Source organism: Mobula birostris, chromosome 9, assembly GCF_030028105.1.
Source record: "Mobula birostris isolate sMobBir1 chromosome 9, sMobBir1.hap1, whole genome shotgun sequence".
In the NCBI taxonomy this organism is placed as follows: domain Eukaryota; kingdom Metazoa; phylum Chordata; class Chondrichthyes; order Myliobatiformes; family Myliobatidae; genus Mobula; species Mobula birostris.
Window position 1 is genome coordinate 26,726,521 of NC_092378.1, and position 24,375 is coordinate 26,750,895.

Sequence of the window (24,375 nt, forward strand, 5' to 3'; positions counted from 1 at the left end):
GAATTTCTTTAACCAGAGGGTGGTGAATCTATGGAATTCATTGCCACGGAGGCTGTGGAGGCCAAGTCATTAAGTATATCTAAAGCAGAGGATGATAGGTTCTTGGTTAGTCAGGTTGTCAAAGGTTACAGGGCAAAAGCAGGAGAATGGGGTTGAGAGGGATAATAAACCAGCCATGATGGAATGGCAGAGCAGAATCAATGGGCCGAGTGGCCTAATTCTGTTCCTATGTCTCAGGGTCTTGTGAGCTAATGGTAGTCATACTCCCTGGAATACATTCTGAGCACTAAACTGAATATTGACTCACACATGCATGGCTCTATGCATCTATTATCTTTTTTCAAATGTATTATTGGGATTTTACATCACTGGTAGGGCAGGCATTTATTGCTCATCCCAAGCACTCCCCCTCCCCCCACCTCACCTCATCCTTTAAAGAGAAGAGATTTCTGCCCTGAAAATGAGTTTTTATTCAGATTTGTACTGAGAATTAGTAAAGTATGAATCTTCTATCCATGCTGCTTGGCCAATGGAACTTGGAACTACTGAGTTTACTCTGTGCAAATCAATGCCATTTATTCCCATTAATGCTTCCTCTTTTTCCCTTTCTTCTGCTTTATCTGATGCATCACACTGCAAAACACAAAAAAGCCTATACTTTTTGTGTCTTGGCAACATTAAAATTAATGACAATTCTGGTCATGCTCAATTAGCCATCTTAAGAACAAGATAATAGCCATATGTTGCATGTAGTGCTTCACCAATGTATCAACAGTGATCTTTACACAATTAATGGGAGGTCCAATTCTACAAAACTTTGTTTTCATTAGATGCTCTGAACTTGCACATTATGGTTCTGCATGACTGAAAGCTATCCACCATAAATGAACTGCTTATCAATTAATCACAATAGAATTTTAAAACGCCATAATTCAAATTCAAACGCCATTATCAATTAATCACAATAGGATTTTAAAATGCCATGAATTCAAATTAATTGTTTAACTGAATATGTGTTTACAAGCCAATCAAATATGCAGTATCGCACATCTTTTCTGAATGTAGTACTGTATCAGCCATTGGGTAAAAGCACATTATGCCATCTGGTGGTAATACTGCATATTAAGATGGAACATTAACTAATTGCAGAAGACTTAAATATTTTTGGAATACTTGTGACATTTTTTCACTACATTGCCAGTTACTGGTCAGCCCAGTGTCTGGGCTCTAGCACAGTATTCTACAAGAGTATAGGGTAGTTAGGTGGACTTCAGTGGTTGGGAGGATGTTGGAGTCCATCATTCAGGGTAAGCTTTTAGGGTAGTTGGAGGCTCATGATAAAATAGGCCAAAATCAGCATGGCTTCCTTAAGGGGAAATCTTGCCTGACAAATTGTTTGGAATTCTTCAGAGAAATAACAGTGAGGATAGACAAAGTAGAATCAGTGGATGTCGTTTCCTTGGAATTTAGAAGGCCTTTGACGGGGTGCTGCACATGAAGCTGCTTAACAAGATAAGAGCTCATGGTATTACAGGAAAGATACTAGCATAGATAGAAGATTGTCTGACTGGCAGGAGGCAAAGAGTGGGAAGAAAGAGGCTGTTTTGGTGTTCCGCAAGGGTTAGTGTTGGGACCACTTTTTTCACTATATGTCAATGATTTGGATGGCAGAATTAATGGCTTTGTGGGATGATATAAAGATCGTTGGAGATGCGGGTAGTGTTGAGGAAACAGGTCTGCAGAAAGACTGAGACAGGTTAGGAGAATGGGCAAGAAATGACAAATGGAATATAGTGTAGTGAAGTGTATGGCCATGCACTTCAGTAGAAGGAATGAGAGCATGAACTATTTTTTAAATGGGGAGAAAATTCAGAAATCAGAAGTGCAAAGGACTTGGGAGTCCTTGTGCAGGCTAGCTTGCAGGTTGAGTCAGTGGTAAGGAAGGTAAATGCAATGTTACAGTAGCATTCATTTTGAGAGGACTAGGATATAAGAGCAAAGCTGTAATGCTGGGGCTTTATAAGGCATTGGTCAGACGCACGTGGGGTATTGTGAGCATTTTTGGGCCCTTTATCTGAGAAAAGATGTGCTGGCATTAGAGAGGGTCCAGAGTTTCAGGAGAATTATTCTGGGAATGAAAGGGTTAACATATGAGGAGTATTTGATGCCTCTGGGCCTGTAGTTGCTTGAGTTTAGAAGGATGGGGGAGGGGGAAATCTCATTGAAACTTATTGAATATTGAAAGGTCTCGATAGGATGGATGTGAAGAGGATGTTTCCTATACTGGGGAGTCTCAGTTCAAAGGGTACAGTCTCAGAATAAAGGAACGTCCATTTAGAACAAAGATAAGGAATTTCTTTGGCCAGAGGCTGGTGAGTCAGTAGAATTCTGTGCCACAGACAGCTGTGTGAAGGCCAAGTAATTGGGTATGTTGAAAGCAGAGTTTAGCAGGTTTCTGATCAGTCAGGGCATCAAAGGTTATTGGAGAAGGCAGGAGAATGGGGACTGAGAGGGATAATAAGTCAACCTTGATGGAATGGTGGAGCAGACTCACTGGGCTGAATGGCCTAATTCTGCTCTTCTGTCTTACAATCTAAAAGTGACGTCCACAGTAAGTGCATGTCTTTCTGCAAGCCCACCAATGAGAGCTTATATTAAAGAACAGGTGGGAATGTAAACTGACACTGGACATGAGTGTCTTGAAATCAGAGTGAATAACAGAATATGAATGATCCTCCCATCATTCTGAAGGTAAATCTGCCCACCCTTAACTGTCTTGAGAAAATGACAGTGAGACATCATCCTGAACTGCTGCAGACCCTCAGTGAAGGTTCTCGCAGAGTGCTGTTCGGAAAGGAGCTCGGGAAGTAGACCTAATTCTACAATAAAGGACTGTCAATATATGTACAAAGCAGAATTGTTTGCGACTCAGAGATGGTCGTCTAGGTGTGATATCCCCATGTGCTTACTGTCCCCTTTCCTTCTTGCCTATAGAACTCACAGGTTGGGAAAACCCAGGTGAGTAACTGCAATGCAATTTGTAGATGGGACACAAGCAATCTCTGTTTGCTCTTGGTGTCGGGAATGAATGTTAAGAGTAATGTATAAAGTATAAATCAGGTGGACTGCTTTTTTCCCTGGATGCTCTCAAGTTTCTTGTCAATAGTTGAAGTTGCATTTATCTAGGCAAATGAAGAATATTCCATCCTGCGCCTGACTTGAGCTTAATAGTGGAAAGGAAGCAGGCGAGCCAGAGGATATGCAGCTTCAGACCTCCTTGTGGCTACCACAGGTTACAGTTGGTCAGTAGCAACACCCAGGACCTTGATGGCGGGCAACCCAGCGTTGGTATTGCTGTCTTGTTGGGGATGGTCACTACCATGCTCTTTGCACTTCCGCCCATGCCTGAAAGTTGCCCAGATCTTACTACATGCAGACTTAGAAATGGAATTGAATATGGCTTCAATTTTATCAGGGTTTCATGACATTACACGCAGTCAAATAGCACCTTGCTTTGGAGAGAAGGTGCTGCTTGGTAGAACTTTTGGCCGCAACTTACATCACTTTGACTATGAATGACTGAATGGATTTGTTCTGCTTTTTGTGATCAATTTACTATCACCGATTGTACTGCGGACCAATTGTGAATGATTGTCTGCTTGGTTTAAATTTATGGTGGGCTACCCCTAGTCACAAAGAATGTCAGTGTTTGCTCAGAATACATGCAAACTCCAGTCAAGTACTGTGAAATAAGGAAGAGCAAAGTGTTCACATAACTCCACCATAACTGTTTGGCTACAAAAGGAAGAGGGTTGCTCATGGGGCTAGCAACCCCATCATGTAAAAACCCAGTGTTACAGATGCCCCAAAGACATCATCACCGGGAGAGGAAAGATCTTCGAAGATGGGCTAGACTTGGGGATAACTTTAAAAGACTGGCCCAGGACAGAGGACTCTGGCGAGCTGCTGTTGGCAGCTTATGCCCCTGTTGGGGTAGTGGGCTTAAGAAGAAGAATTTCTTCATATGGTTACATACAAGGAGTACCTGACTGGGAGACCTCAGTCAGTCCGGATCGGAAGCAGCATCTCCAACACCATCACACTGAGCACGGGGCCCCCCCAGGGCTGTGTGCTCAGTCCACTGCTGTTCACTCTGCTGACCCATGACTGTGCTGCAACACACAGCTCGAACCACATCATCAAGTTCGCCGATGACACGACCGTGGTGGGTCACATCAGCAAGAACGATGAGTCAGCATACAGAGAGGAGGTGCAGCAGCTAACGGACTGGTGCAGAGCCAACAACCTGTCTCTAAACGTGAACAAAACAAAAGAGATGGTTGTTAACTTCAAGAGGACACGGAATGACTACTCTCCGCTGAACATCGACGACTCCTCCGTAGAGATCGATTAAGAGTACCAAATTTCTTGGTGTTCACCTGGCGGAGAATCTCACGTGGTCCCTCAACACCAGCTCCATAGCAAAGAAAGCCCAGCACCATCTCTACTTTCTGTGAAGATTGAGAAATGTCCATCTCCTACCCCTCATCCTCACCACATTCTACAGAGGTTGTATTGAGAGCATCCTGAGCAGCTGCATCACTGCCTGGTTCAGAAATTGCACCATCTCGGATCGCAAGACCCTGCAGCGGATAGTGAGGTCAGCTGAGAAGATCATCGGGGTCTCTCTTCCCGCCATTACAGACATTTACACCACACGCTGCATCCCTAAAGCAAACAGTATTATGAAGGACCCCACGCACCCCTCATACAAACTCTTCTCCCTCCTGCCATCTGGCAAAAGGCACTGAAGTATTCGGGCTCTCACGACCAGAATATGTAACAGTTTCTTCCCCCAAGCCATCAGACTCCTCAATATCCAGAGCCTGGACTGACACCAACCTACTGCCCTCTACTGTGCCTATTGTCTTGTTTATTATTTATTGCAATGCCTGCACTGTTTTGTGCACTTTATGCAGTCCTGGGTAGGTCTGTAGTCTAGTGTAGTTTTTGTGTTGTTTTTACGTAGTCCAGTGTAGTTTTTGTATTGTTTCATGTAGCACCATGGTCCAGAAAAACGTCTCATTTTTACTGTGTACTGTACCAGCAGTTATGGTTGAAATGACAATTAAAAAGTGATTTGACTTGACTTGAAGGAGTATGTCTTAAGTTAGATCTGCATATTTCTGGATATCACAATGTACAACGTTTTTTTTTAATGGACAATAGCACTGGGTCTTCTAATACAGATGTCTCTCTAACTTACTTCAAATTTCTATTGTTTAGGCTTGTTCATGTTTTTTACAACTCAATTACTATTCAAAATCTTACTTTCTTATGATATACGATAAACAAATAATTATAATTTTTAATTTACATGGTATGGCTTACAATCACGGAAATACCTTTAATAATCTATGAATTGATGCCAAGATTTCCTGGGCGTGGAAAGCGATCCACTTTTTCCACAGGGATTGCTGTGTGCTCTATCTACGAAATGCTCGGCAGTTATTCACCTGCTTTGTATCCGAGAGTTGTGTTCTCTAGTGCGGAGGGGTGCAGAGGGAAGTAGTGGAGCAGTAGTGTACAGTAAGGTCAGATTGATAGACACGCTCCGGTTTTGCAGATTTCTAGTGAAGGACCCATTTTCTTATGAGTTTCAATAAACAGGTGTCAGTGATATGGAACCTGGCTTCAAAATGTGCACAAATTATTTTATCTGTTCAAAACTGCACCTTATTTATTATTGTTGGAGTGATGTATATTCTAACATAGAGGTGACAGAAGCTGAACACAGCCCTATTCATCCTATAGAGTAACTTGGCTATCAGCAATAGATTGTTTGAAGATCAAGACCTCAAAACCGCCACTAAACACTTTGCTTAGCAAGTAGTAGTGATCCCTGACCTCGTTACCAGTTCAGGGACCTGACTATCAAAAGCTGGTGTCTCCATAAACTGGTGAGGTATCATAAGCAAAATTATCCAAATCCATTGATAAGTAACTATTTTCAGCACTCTCCCAGGCCAATGTCACTGGTCTGATCACATTCAGCCAACTTCAAAGGGTAGGCCATATTATTTGATTCTCATGCACAGGCACTCTGTTCTGAACTGTCATGAGGAGCTTCAAAGAAAACATTTTAAGAATATTCTCAAAACCTCTTCAAAAACAAAATAATATTCTCACTGACCCACGAGCAATTGCAGATGATACTGACGTGCTTCTATTTTTATTGTTTAGATGTATTTATGTTAAATTGCAATTCATACTTTTCTGATTTGTGATACAAGAAAAGCAAGATGTGCTTATTTCTTATTTAAATTAGGTGTTTTAATTTAACTGAGGTGACCCGGATCTGTTAGCCAAGAGTATGCAGAAGCCCACCTTCCACATTACACAACTCCAGCACCATCAAATACCTGATCCAGTTCTGTTCTTGTCAAACACTTCAGAGCCCTGAGGATGAGAGTGAGAATTTGGTCCTGAGGAATTACTGAAAAAGAAGAATCTACAAATCACCCCATGCTCTTCGTTACCATTTGACAATTGACTTAAGTCGTAACATATTTTATGCATAAAATTAATTATTGAAACAAAATCTAGGATGAAGGCAGCATAGAATACAACTAACTTCAATTTATGTTACTGTAATTAACAAAACTAAAATGCTTCCTTATTTTTCGATTTGAAATAAATTTGTTGGCCATTGAGTAGGTGTTCCCTCCTGCGCAGGAATTCTAATTTTGGTTAGTTTTAAAGTTGTGTTTATTTTAGAAGGATGACACAAAAGCTAGTGAATATAAGTGGTAATTCTCCACAACTGACTAATAATTAAAGGCTCAAGCTTGATTTTCATGAGCTATTTTGAGACTCCTTTCTGCTGATAGAATGGTATATATAGTTTAACATCCAGGGCTGTTGGATTACTTGCAAAATTCAAGAAGTTATACTTCAGCTTGTTAATCAAGAATGATAATGGATATTAGAGGCTATAACGCAATTCTGCTGCTGTAAGGAAAGAAGCCATATAAACCAAAGGATTTTGGAATTTCCTGACTTCAGGAATACCTCCAACAAAATAGCTATGAAAATAATGCTGTGTGTTTGAAATGTGTCAGCAATGTTTTAAGTACATTAACATATTTTCCTGTTCTACATTAGAATATTTAAGATTTTTGAAACTGTAAATATGTATAAGTCTCAGATGCTCAAGAACATTATTGGAAACAAATAAGGATGGGCATTTTCAGTCAGAAGGAAGGAGAGGATGGCAAGACAAAGGAACCTTAGATGTTGAGAGAGGTCATGAATTTATCAAGAAGAAAAAGGAAGCACCTGTAAGGTACATGAAGATAAAATCAAACAGAACCCTCAAGGAATATAAATAAGCCAGAAAAGAACTCAAGAAGGGAATTAGGAGAGCTAGGAGGGGCCATGAAATGTCCATGTCAAGTAGGGATGAAGAAAATCCAAAGGCACTGTGTACATACATCAAGAACAAGAGAATAACTAAGGAATGGGTAAGACCATTCAAGGATGAGGGAGGCAGAGGATGTGGGTAAGTTCCTCACTGAGTGTTTTGCATCAGTATTTACCAAAGAGGAGGGCAGGGAGAATAGTAAGATCAGTGTGGAATGTACTAATATGCTTGTTATTTTGAGATATTGAAGGATGTATTGTCTCTTAAGGAATATTGAGGTGGGAAGTCCTCAGGGCCAAGTTATTGAGTGAGGCAAGAGATGAGATTTCTGGAGTCTTAAACAATAACTTTGTCTCCCCACTAGCCACAGGCAAGGTCCCAGATGATTGACAAGTAGCTAATATTGCTCTATTATTTAAGAAGGGAAATGGTGATAATCTTGGAATATATAGATTGGTGGTGTTGCAGGTGGTGTAGAAGACTGCCTAAGTATATATAGGCCATAGATCAGTTGGAGTTTAACCTGGCCAAATGTGAAATGCTGCACTTTGCAAGATCATATGTAGACAGTACACTGCTGATAGCAGACCCTTAACAAAGTTAATATGGAGAAGAATCTTGGGGGTCCAAGTCCTTAGCAACCTGAAAGGGACTACACAATTGATAGGATGGTAACAAAGGCATATGTCATGCTTGCCTTTATTAATTGAGAAATTGAGTACAAGATTGGGGAAGTTATGTGACAGGTTTATGGAAACCTAGTTAGACTGTATCTGAAGTATTGCAAACGGTTCTGGTTCCCCATTATAGAAAGGATCTGGAGGCTTTGGAGAGGGTACAGAAGAGGTTTACCAGGATGCTGCCTAGATTAGAGGACATGAGCTATCATGTGAGGTTGGACAAACCTGGCTGTTTTCTCTGGAGCCTGAGGGGAGACCTGACAGAGGTGTATAAGATCATAGAGAAAATAGCTGGTATCTTTTTCCTGGGGTTGAAATATTTAAAACCAGAGTGCATGTATTTCAAGTGAGAGGGGGTAAGTTCAAAGGAGATGTGTGGGGCAAGATCTTTAAACGGGAAGTGGTACGTGCCTGGAATTCTCTGCCAAGGGTAGTGATAGAGGCAAATGCAATAGGGGCATTCAAGAGGCTCTCAGTAGGCAAATGAATTATAAGAAGTGGAAGGATATGGACATTGTGTAAAGGAAGGTATTAGTTTAATTGGACTTTAGACTATTAATTTAATTAGATTGGCAGAATGTCCTGGGCTGAAGGGATTGTTTTCGAAACATAGAAATATAGAAGACCTACAGCACAATACAGGCACTTCGGCCCACAGTGCTGTGCCGAACATGTACTTACTTTAGAAATTACCTGGGGTTACCCATAGCCCTCTATTTTTCTAAGCTCCATGTACCTATCCAGGAGTCTCTTAAAAGAATCCTTTTGTGCTGTACTGTCCTATGTTCTCTGTTCCAAACAACAATGGTATACTTTTTTTTATTTTATATTAGGGAAATAATGTGACCCTTATTTTTAATTTTTCTGAGGCAGAACTTTGACCATAAGTCTTTTGAACATCTGGACAGCTCCGTCACAGGATATAACAATGTACATATATTGAGATACTATGTGATATCCATAATATATGACCCCTGAATAAAAATGATACTAGCTATTGCCATATCATCTAACATAATCTTTCTTTTAAAGACTCTCTGTAGAATATCTGCAAAAAATGGCTGATTGAAAATATTTTAGTGAAACATTTAAAAAAACATCAGTTCCTACTGTAAATTTAGAATATTCTGGTTGTAATATTTATAACATTTGTGGCTTTCTTGTGGGTGCATAGATATTTGTTCATGGGTTAACTTTAAATTAAACATGATTAAGAATTGTTGCTGGATATATCTAAGTTAAGCATTTTTAACGTAAACTATTAGAACTATTAAATTGAACTATTACCTCATTGCTGCATTAATTCAATCATTTGTGGTTGTTTTTTTTTAATTTGGAAGTATTTGGAGGGTTAAACAGTTTGTATTGATGTTGCAAGTGAAACAAGATACCAGTATGTATAATGGAAAGTAATATTCTGACACAAATACTTTTTCATCATATTCTTTGTGACAATATTAGTGACGTCATCTAGGTTGCAGAATTCTTAGCTGATATTTGTACAGCCAAACCATACAAACTACCGCATCAATATATACTATCTATTCTATTAGTGGTTGTATTGAAACTTTATTGATATGGTTCAAGATATTTTGAAAAATTATATTTTAGTTAGTCCTCTTTTATACCTATCATGATCAATTATGTTGAACAGTGGCTCAAATAAAGCACCTTTTACTTGCTTCTGGTGATCAATCATCTAATCTCTGAGCAGCAATCTGAAATTTCTCCATTTTTGTCATCAGACATCTGAGACAAGACTTCACTTGAGATCATGAAATCAATGTCCAGCTGCTCATGGATGGAAGGAGTGGGTGGTTGGTAAGGAAAAACTTAGACATGGAAACAGAGAAAGAAGAGAAAGCTCATTTGCCTGAACTAGGGAGGAGAGACAAATAAGTTAGTTTTAAGTTGCAGAGAAGATGTGGGTGGGATTTGGTGGTGGACAGGACAAAGGGAATATCAGTAATATGGTGAGACCATTGTTGCGTAGAGTTAAATTGAGGAGGTCCATCAGTCAAATGGTTTAATGGGAATTGTTAGAAAGTATATTCCCCTCCAACAGTCATCTCTGGATCAAATGACTTGGCACTTCAGGAACAATAATCTCATTAGGAGATTGTGACTGAATGGCCATTTTTTTTTTAATCTGTGGTTCATTGAAAGTTCAAAGTAAATTTATTATCAAAGTACATATCCATCACCATATACAACCCTGAGATTCATTTTTGTAGGCATACTCAATAAATCCAATGACCATAATAGAATCTTTGGAAGACCACACTCAACAGGACAGACAACAGTGTGCAAAGGACAACAAACTATGCAACTACAAAAGAAAATAAATAAATAAGCAATAAGTATTGAAAACATGGAGAATCCTTGAAGGGGAGTCCATAGGTTTGGGAGCAATTTGGTGGTGGGGCAAGTGAAGTTGAGTGAAGATATCCTCTCTGATTCAAGAGCCTGATGGTTGAGGGGTATGAACTGTTCCTGAACCTGGTGATGTGAGTCTTGAGGCTCCTGCTCCTTCTTAAAGTGGCAGGACCTGTTCGTGGTAGTTTAAATTGAAAGGTTAGAAAAATATACAGGATGCTTGGATTATAAGTGGAAACATGGGATATGAACACACTGAAGGCTTAATGAAACTTCACAAAACACAGGTTCCAGCCACATTTGGAACATCATTTGGAACATCACGTTTGGCCATTACATTTAGGGATGATATGAAGACATTGGAGACTATGCAGAAGAGATTAACTGGAAAGGTTTCAGGAAAAAAGGGAGCTATGTCATATGCATGGACTTGCTACATAAGAGGTTATGAGTTGGGGGCATTAAAAATCACTAAGAGAGTAGATTGAGGTAAATACAAATTGTTACCATTTGGGTTGATGTCAAAAAGTAAGAGAGAAAGAAGTAAGATGAATGGCAAAAGAACCAAAAGCGACCAGAGGAAACTATTTTACAAGTTAGCTACGTGTGCGTAGAATTCGGCAGTAGTATTCAAAAGAAAACTGAATAAGTATCCAAAAAAAATTGCGGGTGTGGGGAGAAAAGGGAGTGGAGTGAAACTCGTCGGATCCCTCTAAGTTAGAGCCATTATGGATTCATCGGGCCGAACGGTCTGTTTCTGGGATGCAGCATTTTACCGTTCCGTTGTGAACTACAGGAGGGAAACGAGAACACATCCACGGAAAAACATATTTGGCCAGCCTTCTAGCTGTTCTTTGAAGAGTTGGCAAATCTTAAGGAAATCAAAGACTAGGTGAATTTTTGCAGCGCTTTTGAAGCCGCACATGGGAGACAATTGCCCAGTGCAAAGCCCACTGCGTCCTTTGGAAACAGATGAAAGATTATCTCAGTCTGGAACCGTCCTTTCGAAGTTAAACTCCAATGGGAATTTTGCAGCATTTTGGTCGCATTATCTTCGTAACGCCCCGTCGGTATGCACACATTATCAAAGATGTGGTAATCCATTTATATGGAACATTTAGTAATGTTTTAAGTTACAATTGACAGGTGTAGCATCATTAGTAATTATAAAGAGTTTCGGGTTGATCAAATAAAACGAGTGATCATGCTGGGTTCGAAGATTAATGTGTCATAATGTAAAAAGAAATAGTGACATTTTACGCTGAATAGAGAAAATATTGAATGAATGCTGTAAATGGAAACATTTAAGCAGTTTAAAAGCAGTCATGTTTGCTTCTAATTTGCCGCCGGAAATCATGAAAGGGGGTTGGTGGATCGCGGTCCCCGGAAAGTTCTGTCACCGCATTTGCAATTCGCCCCAGCTGGAATTACACTAAAACCGTGTGAAGCTGTGTTCTAAAGGGTGGCCTGGGTATTTAAATTACAATTTTAACATTTCCGGTCCGTTCTTTTCTTTATTTGGATAGTGTTGTATTGTGGCTGACGTCCGTTCTAATTTGTTATTTTTCAAGAAGCCCTTTGCATTTCTCTTTGTAACAGTGCTCTGCAAACTGCTGTTCAATTAAACTGGTACAATTAGCAGCGATATGGCTGCACTCTCTTCCTATCAGTGTTAAATCAACACCTTTCACAGTACAAACAAAAAAGGGAAAATATATTCTCTCTTCTGCTTAAAATCACATCAAAATGCCTCGCCATCTGCACTCCACCGTAGGTTCTTTCCAAAAATGGCGCTGATCGGCTGGATCCATTCCCTATGAATTGAACAAAATCTCACATACAACAGGGTAGCATTTGGTCCAAAAATATTAAGAGTAAATAACGTTGCTGAAACACGTCTACAAAAAAAAAAACAAGCTATTTACCCATCAACGCTGCTGATTAAAGATGAAAAAAAGGGGGGAAGGCGTTTCATGTGTATTAGCTCGGCGTTTTCGTGATCTTGCAAAGCCCGAGCTAATAATATGGAATTAAATTCTGAAAGTAGCAGAACGAAATAGTCACAATGATACAACGCATTCGATAACGCAATAGGTACTTGAGTTTAAGAAAACAAAATTCTTACTATCAATAATTAAACAAAATCAGGTTCATTGATTTGCAACAGAAACATCTTCTATCGATAGAAACCAATGGAATGGCATTGCAGTCGGTCCTCCTCCCATCTTGTTCTCATCAATTACCAGGATCCCATGGTGACCATCAGCAAAGGACTCGTTTCTTCAGCAATCAGACGGAGTCCTGGCAACAAATACGTCACTGCAACCAGGGAGCTAGCTAGTTGTCTAGTAAACGCGACCAGCTCCCGATTTAATCTAAATTTGGTCAGTATAATTTACACCTTCAGAAAACGGGGTTATAAATGTTATCAACGACTGAAATCCTGTGATGTTGCTGAAAAAGGAGCCAAACAAAGTATCCTGGAAGAGTGTGTTCTGACAAAGCTGCATGCTTTCTAACTACCGTAGACTGACGCTAGTGAACGTGCAAAACAAGGAAAGATTGTTTTAAAACCAGAAACGCTGGGAACACCCAGAAGGTCAGACAGCATCCATGGAAAGAGAAAATTAACTGTTCAGGTCCAAGTCAAATCTTCGGAACTATTCGACATTAACCGTTTCTCTTTTCACAAATGTTGTCTGGCCTGCTGAGTGTTTTTTTTTCAGATTGCCGGTATCTGTCGTTTATTTGATTTCATATACTCAAGGAAGCGTAATCGTTGTATTTTGTCAGTGCAAGAGTAGATGCAATGCTCATACCCAATTTCAGTTCATTGTAAATGAGAATTCTTCAAGGAATAGTAATAATTGGCCAATGCATTTAACGTTTTATCGGATCTCGGAGCTCACATAAAATATGCATTGTTTTTTTCTGACAACTGTTTGACTTTGCGTAATTTTAAATGTAATTATCTATTTGGAGAGGCTTTTTTTCTTGTAAGATCACTAGTGTTCTAATACGTTGAAAAGGTAGAACCTACCTTAATTCATAAATTTAGACTGAGCCTCTGAACTATATTTGAAGTGGAACACGTAAGCTTTTGGAGGAACTCAGCGGATCAGGAGGAAAATGGACTGTATACATTTTGGGTCATTCAAGGTGGGAAAAGCGGCAGCCAATTCATGCATAGTGAGGTCTACAAACAATAAAATAATAAAGGCAAGATATCTCAAACAAGAGAGAATGTGCAGATACTGGAAATGCAAGCAACACACACACAAAATGCTAGAGGAACCCTTCGATGGATTTCGGCACGAAACGTCGACTGTACTTCTTTCCGTAGATGCTGGCTGGCCTGGGAAGTTTCTCCAGCACTTTGAGTGTGTGTGTGTGTGTGTGTTGCAAGGCAAGATACCTGTTCCCTTAAGATGTGAAAGACGATTTTGATTTTAAATTCCAAGCAGAAAGGACACCACGTCATCCATCACGTTCTCTGCAAAGTGATGTATTGTCAGCCTGGATCATGATCTTAACTATATGAAACCCACAACGTGTCAGATGTGAGGAGATAACTTATCTAAGGCAGATCTCTGGGAATTGATCATGGGTCAAAGACCTGAAAGTCTAAATATATTCCGTCTGATTATTCTTAACATTTTCTGTTTAATCTCTGAAAGCATTATGTTTTTCCTGCCTAGTATTTTGTTAACTCCAACAATGTTACATGAATATGTTTAACTGCGTGCAAATACTTAGCAAGTCGCCTTCAGTTAAATTCAGTCTGTTAAACCATCACCTTACTGCCGTTTTGCATATTTTGCTTAATGTCAAAGCAAGAATTGATCAACAGGAAAACGTTAGCTTCAAATGGAATGAGCTCTCCGTGGTCCTGAAGAATTATTGTGAAAACTGGGTGAAAATCCTGACATAATTTCCAAGGACGGCTGAAATAGTTTCATATTGAAAAGAGAAAGCTTTGAACAGCCAGAATCTGGTGTTTTGTTTTATTTCTAAATGAGTAGACTACATTGCTGAAACAAATATGTTTTAAAATAAAGAAACTTTAACAAATCTAGAAGAAAATCACATGACAATCTTCCCACGTGACTGTTTTCTACGCAAGAGGAGGAAAAACGGCGCTTTGGCTAGGATACCCCGACATCTTGTTTCATTCCAGAGTAACAGCCTTACGATACGGGTAACTCACGGGGGTGTCGAGCGTCCAGAGCATGTATGCAATCCCGGTAAACTGGGGTTGTAGTAGTAGAGTGTTTGAACAAACATTTCAATCTGGGCAGATTTGAGCCATTTTACTAAGGGACCAGAAGTGTCGCGTTTCTCTAGTTTAACAAAGAAATATGCTGAGCAAGTTGGGGGAACAATTTTGCTCTTTTTTTTCTTTCTAAACTGTAAACGGAACGACGATAGGTTCTTGCAGGAGGCAGTTGCCTCTCCGTGCGAAGAATCACGAAATAAAAACAGTACAGAACGCTTTAGTTACGAGGAATCCTTCGGGTGAGAGGTTTTGAACAATAGTAATCGGTTAGGATGAAATATCGTACTGGATCTGATAACAGTTGCTGCAGATCAGCGGTTCAGAGCTCGCTGACTGATTTGCCAATTCTCTGCATCTCTCAATCAGTCTGTGTTGCTCTGACTCACTAGGAGAACGTGATCTCGAAGTTGTAATTTCCACTACCGCAGTTTCATGTCATTCTTCTTCCGCCTCCCAGGTCCTGGACTTCAGCTCTCTCGAGGTTACAGCTACCGTACCGTCAAGGACTTGGGCCATAAAAGGCATCTGAAACCAGATTTCCACGAGCAAGACTGATCACGTTAACCCAGGAGTTTTTAATACGGATCTAGGAGTCTTTAATACGGATGCGATTTTCCTCGTTTAGTTGCATCTTTGGCGGAAATAGCAGAGAAAAGGTATTCTGATGAGTTTAGAACGAGTCTGCTTCTTCAAAAGCAGAAGACAATGTCCGCAAATAAACAGAAACAGGATTTTTAACAATTCTAAAACTATATTGAAACATCGTGGGGTCTTCAGTTTACCAGGTAAGGGAAAACAATGAATCAGCACACATTTACATCTGCGATCATTGTTTACATGTGTTGAAAGATATGTTGTGTTATTGCCAACAACTCTTTTTAATTAGTTATACGGTAATATTGTGTCAATGTATATATCCGGTTCGGCTATTTAGCTAATGATTTACTTTGAATGTTTATACCGAGGGACTTGTTAATCATCCGTCTTGTGATTTGTTCCAGACGCCACATGCAAACGTTCCTCTCCTGGAGGTATTTTTTTCAATAAAGAGATGTTCAGGTGATACAACAGACCTTATCACATCAATAAATTGATTTATAAGGAAAGTGACAGAACTGCAGTAACTATCGTCCTCGCAATTTAAAAATTGCTTATGCGAATCAATAATTGTACATCTTATTGGAACAAGGTTTATAATATTAAGGATTTGATGTTGAATTACAAATAATTATTTGGTGAATGTGTTCTTAAAGCGTCACGTTATGGCATCTGCAGTCCAGAAGGTTATATCACAGTTTGGTTTGTGTTAATTGATCTACCAGATGGACCTCGCCTCCAGTGTCTCTGCGGCGTTTTCATGTCTTAAAATAATTTTTTTTTCATCACCTTACCTCATCAAAATAACTCATATCAGCTCCAAAGTTATTCTTTTGAACTCTCTCCTATCCAACCTATGCAATATTCTTCAATACTGTAACTTCTTCTTTTCAATATCTTAGTACTTTTCTGTGTCGTTTTTGACCATGGCTTACATTCTTGAACCTGCTGGTAATTGTCTTCTCTTTACTGGTCTGTCGAAACCCTTGGGTTTCCTTTAACTATTTATTTTCAGCTATTGTATCATTTATAGAGGAATTTTGCCATCCTATTTGATTGGTATTTACAGTACTTTACATTTGTTCAAATGAAATGTCCTATACTACTGGACCCGCTCATTTACTTTTGTCTAAACCAATTCTGTTGTTCCAAAGGAGTTGTGACGCTAATCAGAATTTAGCAAATTGGAAAAACTAAATTCCTGCACTGCTTACACAATGCCTTCTTCATTATAACTCATCTGATCAGTATGTCTTGTTCTTGCCCTTAAAACAATTACCCTTTTCCAAATGTTACCCCGAATCTTAGAATCTTGCATCTAGCAACAGTTTACACTTCTTTATAGTATTACAAATGCATAACCTTCCAGATAGATAGATTATGCAAACATATTGGCTGCTGTTTGTCAAGTTTATTCTGTAATCATAATGCATATTACAGAGCCGACTTATGATTCAAAACATTCAAATTTTTATTACATATTACTTTTTTGCTGTTGTGCAGAAAACTACCATAACCTTTACATTTGTAGTATGAAACCATAGAAACCATAGAAACTACAGCACAGAAACAGGCCTTTTGGCCCTTCTTGGCTGTGCCAAACCATTTTCTGCCTAGTCCCACTGACCTGCACACGGACCATATCCCTCCATACACCTCCCATCCATGTATCTGTCCAATTTATTCTTAAATGTTAAAAAAGAACCCGCATTTACCACCTCGTCTGGCAGCTCATTCCATACTCCCACCACTCTCTGTGTGAAGAAGCCCCCCCTAATGTTCCCTTTAAACTTTTCCCCCTCACCCTTAACCCATGTCCTCTGGTTTTTTTTCTCCCCTTGCCTCAGTGGAAAAAGCCTGCTTGCATTCACTCTATCTATACCCATAATAATTTTATATACCTCTATCAAATCTCCCCTCATTCTTCTACGCTCCAGGGAATAAAGTCCTAACCTATTCAACCTTTCTCTGTAACTGAGATTCTCAAGTCCCGGCAACATCCTTGTAAACCTTCTCTGCACTCTTTCAACCTTAATTATATCCTTCCTGCCTCACCAATGCCTTATACAACCTCATCATAACATTCCAGCTCTTATACTCAATACTTTGATTAATAAAGGCCAATGTACCAAAAGCTCTCTTTACAACCCTATCTACCTGTGACACCACTTTTAGGGAATTTTGTATCTATATTCCCAGATCCCTCTGTTCCACTGCACTCCACAGTGCCTTACCATTAACCCTGTATGTTCTACCTTGGGTTGTCCTTCCAACATGCAATACCTCACACTTGTCTGTATTAAACTCCATCTGCCATTTTTCAGCCCATTTTTCCAGCTGGTCCAAGTCCCTCTGCAGGCTCGGAAAACCTTCCTCACTGTCTACTACACCTCCAATCTTTGTATCATCAGCAAACTTGCTGATCCAATTTACCACATTATCATCCAGATCATTGATATAGATGACAAATAACAATGGACCCTGCACTGATCCCTGTGGCACACCACTAGTCACAGGCCTCCACTCGGAGAAGCAATTCTCTACTACCACTCTTTGGCTTCTTCCATTGAGCCAATGTCTAATCCAATTTACCACCTCTCCATGTATACCTAGCGACTGAATTTTCCTAACTAACCTCCCATGCGGGACCTTGTCAAAGGCCTTACTGAAGTCCATGTAGACAATATCCACTGCCTTCCCTTCATCCACTTTCCTGGTAACCTCCTCGAAAAACTCCAATAGATTGGTCAAACATGACCTACCACGCACAAAGCCACATTGACTCTTCCTAATAAGTCCCTGTCTAACCAAATGCTTGTAGATTCTGTGTCTTAGTACTCCCTCCAATAACTTACCTACTACTGACATTAAACTTACTGGCCTATAATTTCCCGGATTACTTTTTGATCCTTTTTTAAACAACGGAACAACATGAGCCACTCTCCAATCCTCCGGCACCTCACCTGTAGACAGCGACATTTTAAATATTTCTGCCAGGGCCCCTGCAATTTCAACACTAGTCTCCTTCAAGGTCCGAGGGAACACCCTGTCAGGTCCCGGGGATTTATCCACTTTAATTTTCCTCAAGACAGCAAGGACATCTTCCTTTTCGATCTGTACAGTTTCCATGATCTCACTACTTGTTTTCCTTAATTCCATAGACTTCATGCCAGTTTCCTTAGTAAATACAGACACAAAAAACCTATTTAAGATCTCCCCCATTTCCTTTGGTTCCACACATAGCCGGCCACTCTGATCTTCAAGAGGACCAATTTTATCCCTTACAATCCTTTTGCTCTTAATATACCTGTAAAAGCTCTTTGGATTATCCTTCACTTTGACTGCCAAGGCAACCTCATGTCTTCTTTTAGCCCTCCTGATTTCTTTCTTAAGTATTTTCTTGCACTTCTTGTACTCCTCAAGCACCTTATTTACTCCCTGCTTCCTATACATGTCATACAACTCCCTCTTCTTCTTTATCAGAGTTGCAATATCCCTTGAGAACCAAGGTTCCTTATTTCTATTCACTTTGCCTTTAATCCTGATGGGAACATACAAATTCTGCACTCTCAAAATTTCTCCTTTGAAGGCTTCCCACCTACCAATCACATCCTTGCCAGAGAACAACCTGTCCCAATCCATGGTTTTTAGATCCTTTCTCATTTCTTCAAATTTGGCCTTCTTCCAGTTAAGAACCTCAACCCTAGGACCAGATCTATCCTTGTCCATGATCAAGTTGAAACTAATGGTGTTATGATCACTGGAACCAAAGTGCTCCCCTACCCAGACTTCTGTCACTTGCCCTAATTCGTTTCCTAACAGGAGATCCAATATTGCATCCCCTCTAGTTGGTCCCTCTATATATTGATTTAGAAAACTTTCCTGAACACATTTTACAAACTCTAAACCATCTAGACCCCTAACAGTATGGGAGACCCCAATCAATATATGGAAAATTAAAATCCCCTACCACCACAACTTTATGTTTCCTGCAGTTGTCTGCTATCTCTCTGCAGATTTGCTCTTCCAATTCTCGTTGACTATTGGGTGGTCTGTAATACAATCCCACCTTCTCACTTTTTAAATTATTGTTCTTTGAAGCTACTTTAATTTCATAGTGTTACGGTGGTACTCTCACTTTGGTTTTGAGATATAGAAAGGGTTGAGATTATTAAGGCACATCTGACAGCAGCAAACTAAGAAAGTAGAGGAAGTACAATGCATAAATGAACGTGAAACAATTGACACATGGGGAGGATCTAAGCCATGTCTTCCAACTTGTCCTTCTTCAGTAACTGCATAATCATCTAACAATTCATGCTATATAAAATAAACAGTTTCACGTGTTTTCACTAGAGGAAAGATTGAATTTAAAATATTTACTATTTCTAACTAATATTCCAGATCACTTTATCTAAAGATACATTTTTTTTCTAAATTACATACACCAGATGTAAAAGTGATTGCTGCTGGACTATTTTTCCCACATTGCCATCCACTTTTTTTATTGATGCTGAAAGAGAAAGCTGTACTTAGTTAGAAAAACTTTGATTTCCTCTTAAGCAGGTTATTTATTCTCACCTGGAAGATCATGGAGATTATCAGAAACCTAGTTTATCGATGTAAGAATTTTAAATGTTTCTTGTTATGCAATAATGAGGTCAGATGACACTGCTGTCCGTCAAATAAACACTTTATTCAGGGAGGCTGGATTTAGCAATTTACATCAAAAAGTGCTACTGTGAAAGAAAAGAAAAAAGAACAGTAATGTTAAAAATCAAAAATGAACTTAATATGGCAAAAAGGTTTTTTAAAAAAAGTGTATCTGAGACATGATTGTCCACACTTCAGGTATTGTCAGTTCTATCAGGTAAAACACGTATAACTAATTTATGGACAGATATTGGCCTCTGCCTAACTTCTTGGAATGCCCTAGTAATTGAATGATGACTTATGGCTATCACCTGTCAATCCTGGCTGTACTGGACACATGAAAACAATGTACTCAGATAATAAGACACTAATTCAGGCCAACTAATGGTACTATTGTTTTAGATGCCAAAGGGTATCATCAGATCCCAGACTTTGTTGAAGAAATGGCATGGGTTTTGTGCTGAGTGGAAGTGAATTGTGGTAGAAAAATTAAAGTGCCTGGTTACTCTATAAAATTAGCACCCAATCTTTTTAATGCTACCCTTTGAGATGTTTTGATGAATTGATAGTGACCTTTTCAGATGGACAGAATGCAATTTAATGCTGGTTTTCTATGTGGAGTCTGAAAAGGATGGTTAATGTAATAAGTATTAAGCTTTGCATTATCCAGTGGAATAGCTGCACTGCCAATGTAGTGTTGATGAATAACAATTACTATTGGAATGATTGAAAACCACGTAATTTAGTTTAAGTGCACATCACTTCAGACGAAAGTTGTCACGAAATGTTAAACAAATCTCATGAAGAAATCTCCAAAAAGACTTCCAAACACACAGTAGATTAATTTCAGCTAATTGAAAGTCACATTTAAAAATAAAAATCTCAAGACCTATATACTATCTCGAAACCCTGAAAACCTTTGTGCTGATACATATGTTATTAACATATTTCAAGTATATATTTAAGGTAACTTACTGCAAATATTAGTGAAAGATTTCTGAGGGAAAGCAATTTGTTTGCACTTTAGTTCTGCTATCTCCACTGATTAGTGAAGGATGCTGGTGATCAATTGGCACCTTGATTTTCAAAATGTCTTTGGATTGAGGGGGACTTATTTGCATGTGGGAGGTTGTCATTTTGTTTCCAGTGCAGCCAGGATTGAAAATGGCCATAATGGTCAATAATTAATTTCAGCTACCCACTATTTATAGCTTTAGTAAATATGCTATATGCAGTCGCAGTTTAAAGATGTCACAGTGGTACATACAACTAATACAGCTGCTGCTTCATAGTGCCAGAATTATGGTTTAGTACTGACTTTTGGTGGTAACTTTGTGGAGTCTGTATGCTTTCCCTGATACTATGTGGATATTCTCTGGACAGACCAGTTTTCTCCCACATTCCAACCACATGCAAGTTGGTAGTTTAATTAGCCAGTAAAAATTGTCCCATGTATGAAGGGAAGTGATTGGATTTGGGGAGCAGCGATGAGAATATGGGGAGAACAAAAATGAGATTAATATGGGATTAAGGACTTCGGAAAAGATGACTGATTGTTGGTATGGATTCAGTGGGGAAAAGGATCCGTTCGTGTTGCATATCTCTGACTCTATGAGGATGACTGGGAAAATATTCTGAAAAATAGTATTTAATGCAGGCAAGGATGAGGTGTTGCACATTGGGAGGACAAATCAGGGTAACACTTACATAAGTAAATGGTGGTGCTATGAGGTGTGCCATAGAAGAAAGGGACGTGGGAATACAGATCCATAATTCCCTGAAAGTGGCATCACAGGTAGATAGGCTCATAAAGAGATTTTTGGCACATTGGCCTTTGTAAATCAGGGCATTGAGTACAGGAGTTGGGATGTTATGTTGATATTGTACGAGACATTGGTGAGGCTGATTTTAATGTATTGTGTGCAGTTCTGGTCACCTACCTAAGAAAGGTATCAATAAGCTTGAAAGAGTGTAGAAAAAAATTAGACAAGATCATAAAACATAGAGAAGAATTGGGCCTCTCATAGTCATAGTCATACTTTATTGATCCCGGGGGAAATTGGTTTTTGTTACAGTTGCACCATAAATAATTAAATAGTAATAAAACAATAAATAGTTAAATAGTAATATGTAAATTATGCCAGGAAATAAGTCCAGGACCAGCCTATTGGCTCAGGGTGTCTGACCCTCCAAGGGAGGAGTTGTAAAGTTTGATGGCCACAGGCAGGAATGACTTCCTATGATGCTCTGTGTTGCATCTCGGTGGAATGAGTCTCTGGCTGAATGTACTCCTGTGCCCACCCAGTACATTATGTAGTGGATGGGAGACATTGTCCAAGATGGCGTGCAAGTTGGACAGCATCCTCTTTTCAGACACCACTGCCAGAGAGTCCAGTTCCATCCCCACAACATCACTGGCCTAACGAATGACTCAGCCCTTTGAGTCTGCTCTGCCATTCCATCATTACATTTATAATCTCTCTCCACTCCATTCTCCTGCCATCTCCACATAACCTTTGACAGCCTGACTATTCAAGAACCTACCAACCTCTGCTTTAAATATGTGCAATGACTTGGCCTCCACAGCCAACTGTGGCAGCAGATTCCACAGATTCACCACCCTCTGGCTAAAGTAGTTCCTTCTTATCTCTGTTGTAAAGGGATGTTCCTCTATTCTGAGGCTATGCCCTCTGGTCCTAGACTCACCCACTATTGGAAACATTCTCTTCACAACCACTGATCCAGGCCTTTCAATATTTGTTAAGTTTCTATGGCATTCTCCCCCTATTCTTCTAAACACCAACAAATATAAATAAGGAGCCATCAAACGCTACTCATATGTCAACCCTTTCATTCCCAGAATCATTCTCATGAACCTCTTCTGGACTGTCTCCATTTTGGCACAGCTTTTCTCAGATAAGGGGCCCCAAACTGCTCACAATACTCCAAGTGCAGACTGACCAATGCTTTATAGAGCCTCAGCATAAAATCCTTACTCTTACATTCTAGTTGCCTCGAAATGAATGCTAAAATTGCATTTGCTTTCCTTACCACCAACACAGTCTGCCCATGGACTCCCAAGTCCCTTTGCACCTCTGATTTTTTCCCTAATTTAGAAAGTAGTCTATGCCTTTATTTCTTCTAACATTGTGCATGACCATACATTTCCCTACACTATATTCCATCTGCCACTTCTTTGCCCATTCTCCCAGTCTGTCTTTATGCAGACTCCTTGCTTCCTCAACACTTTCCACCTATCTTTGTATCATCTGCAAATCTGGCCAAAAAGTCATCAATTCCATCAAAAATCATTATCTATAACATGAAAGGAAGAAGTCCCAATACTGAACTCGAGAAAATCTGCAGATGCTTGAAATTCAAGCAACATACACAAAATGCTTGTGGAATGCAGCAGGCCAGGCAGCATCTATAGGAAGAAGTACCTATAGATGCTGCCTGGCCTGCTGCATTCCACCAGCATTTTGTGTGAGTCCCAATGCTGAATCCTGTGGAACAGCACTAGACACTGGCAGCCAGCCAGAATAGGCCCCTTTTATTCCAACTCTTTACCTTCTGCCAGTCTGCCAATCTTCTATCTATGTGAGTATCTTTCCTGTAATTCTATTGGCTCTTGTTAAGCAGCCTCATGTGTGGAACCTTGTCAAAGGCCTACTGAAAATCCAAGTAAGTAACATTTACTGACTCTCCTTTGTCTACCCTGCCTGTGATTTCCCCAAAGAATTTCAACAGAATTGTCAGACAAGGTTTTCCCTTAAGGAAATCATGCTGTTTTTGACGTACTTTATCATGTGCCTCCAAGTACCCCAGAACATCATCCTTAATAATGGATTCCACCATCTTCCCAACCACTGAAGTCAGGCTAACTGACCTATAATTTCCTTTCTTCTGTATTTCTCCCTTCTTGAAGAGTGGAGTAACATTTGCAATTTTTCAGTCCTCTGGAATCATTCCAGAATCTAGCGGTTCTTGAAAAATCATTACTAATGCTTCCACAATCTCTTCAACTACCTCTTTCAGAAGCCTGAGATGTCGTCCATCTGGTCCAGTTGACTTATTTACCTTTAGACCTTTCAGCTTTCCAAGCACCTTCTCCTTAGTAATAGCAATTACACTCACTTCTGACCCCTGACCCTCTCGAACTTCTGGCACACTGCTAGTGTCTTCAATAGTGAAGATTGATGCAAAATACTTATTAATTTCATCTGACATTTCTTTGTCCCCTATTACTACCACTTCAATATCATTTTCCAGAAGTCCAATATCCACTCCTGCCTCTCTCTTGCTCTTTATTGATCTGAAAAAGAAACTTTTGGTATCCTTTTTGATATTATTGGCTAAGCTACCTTCAT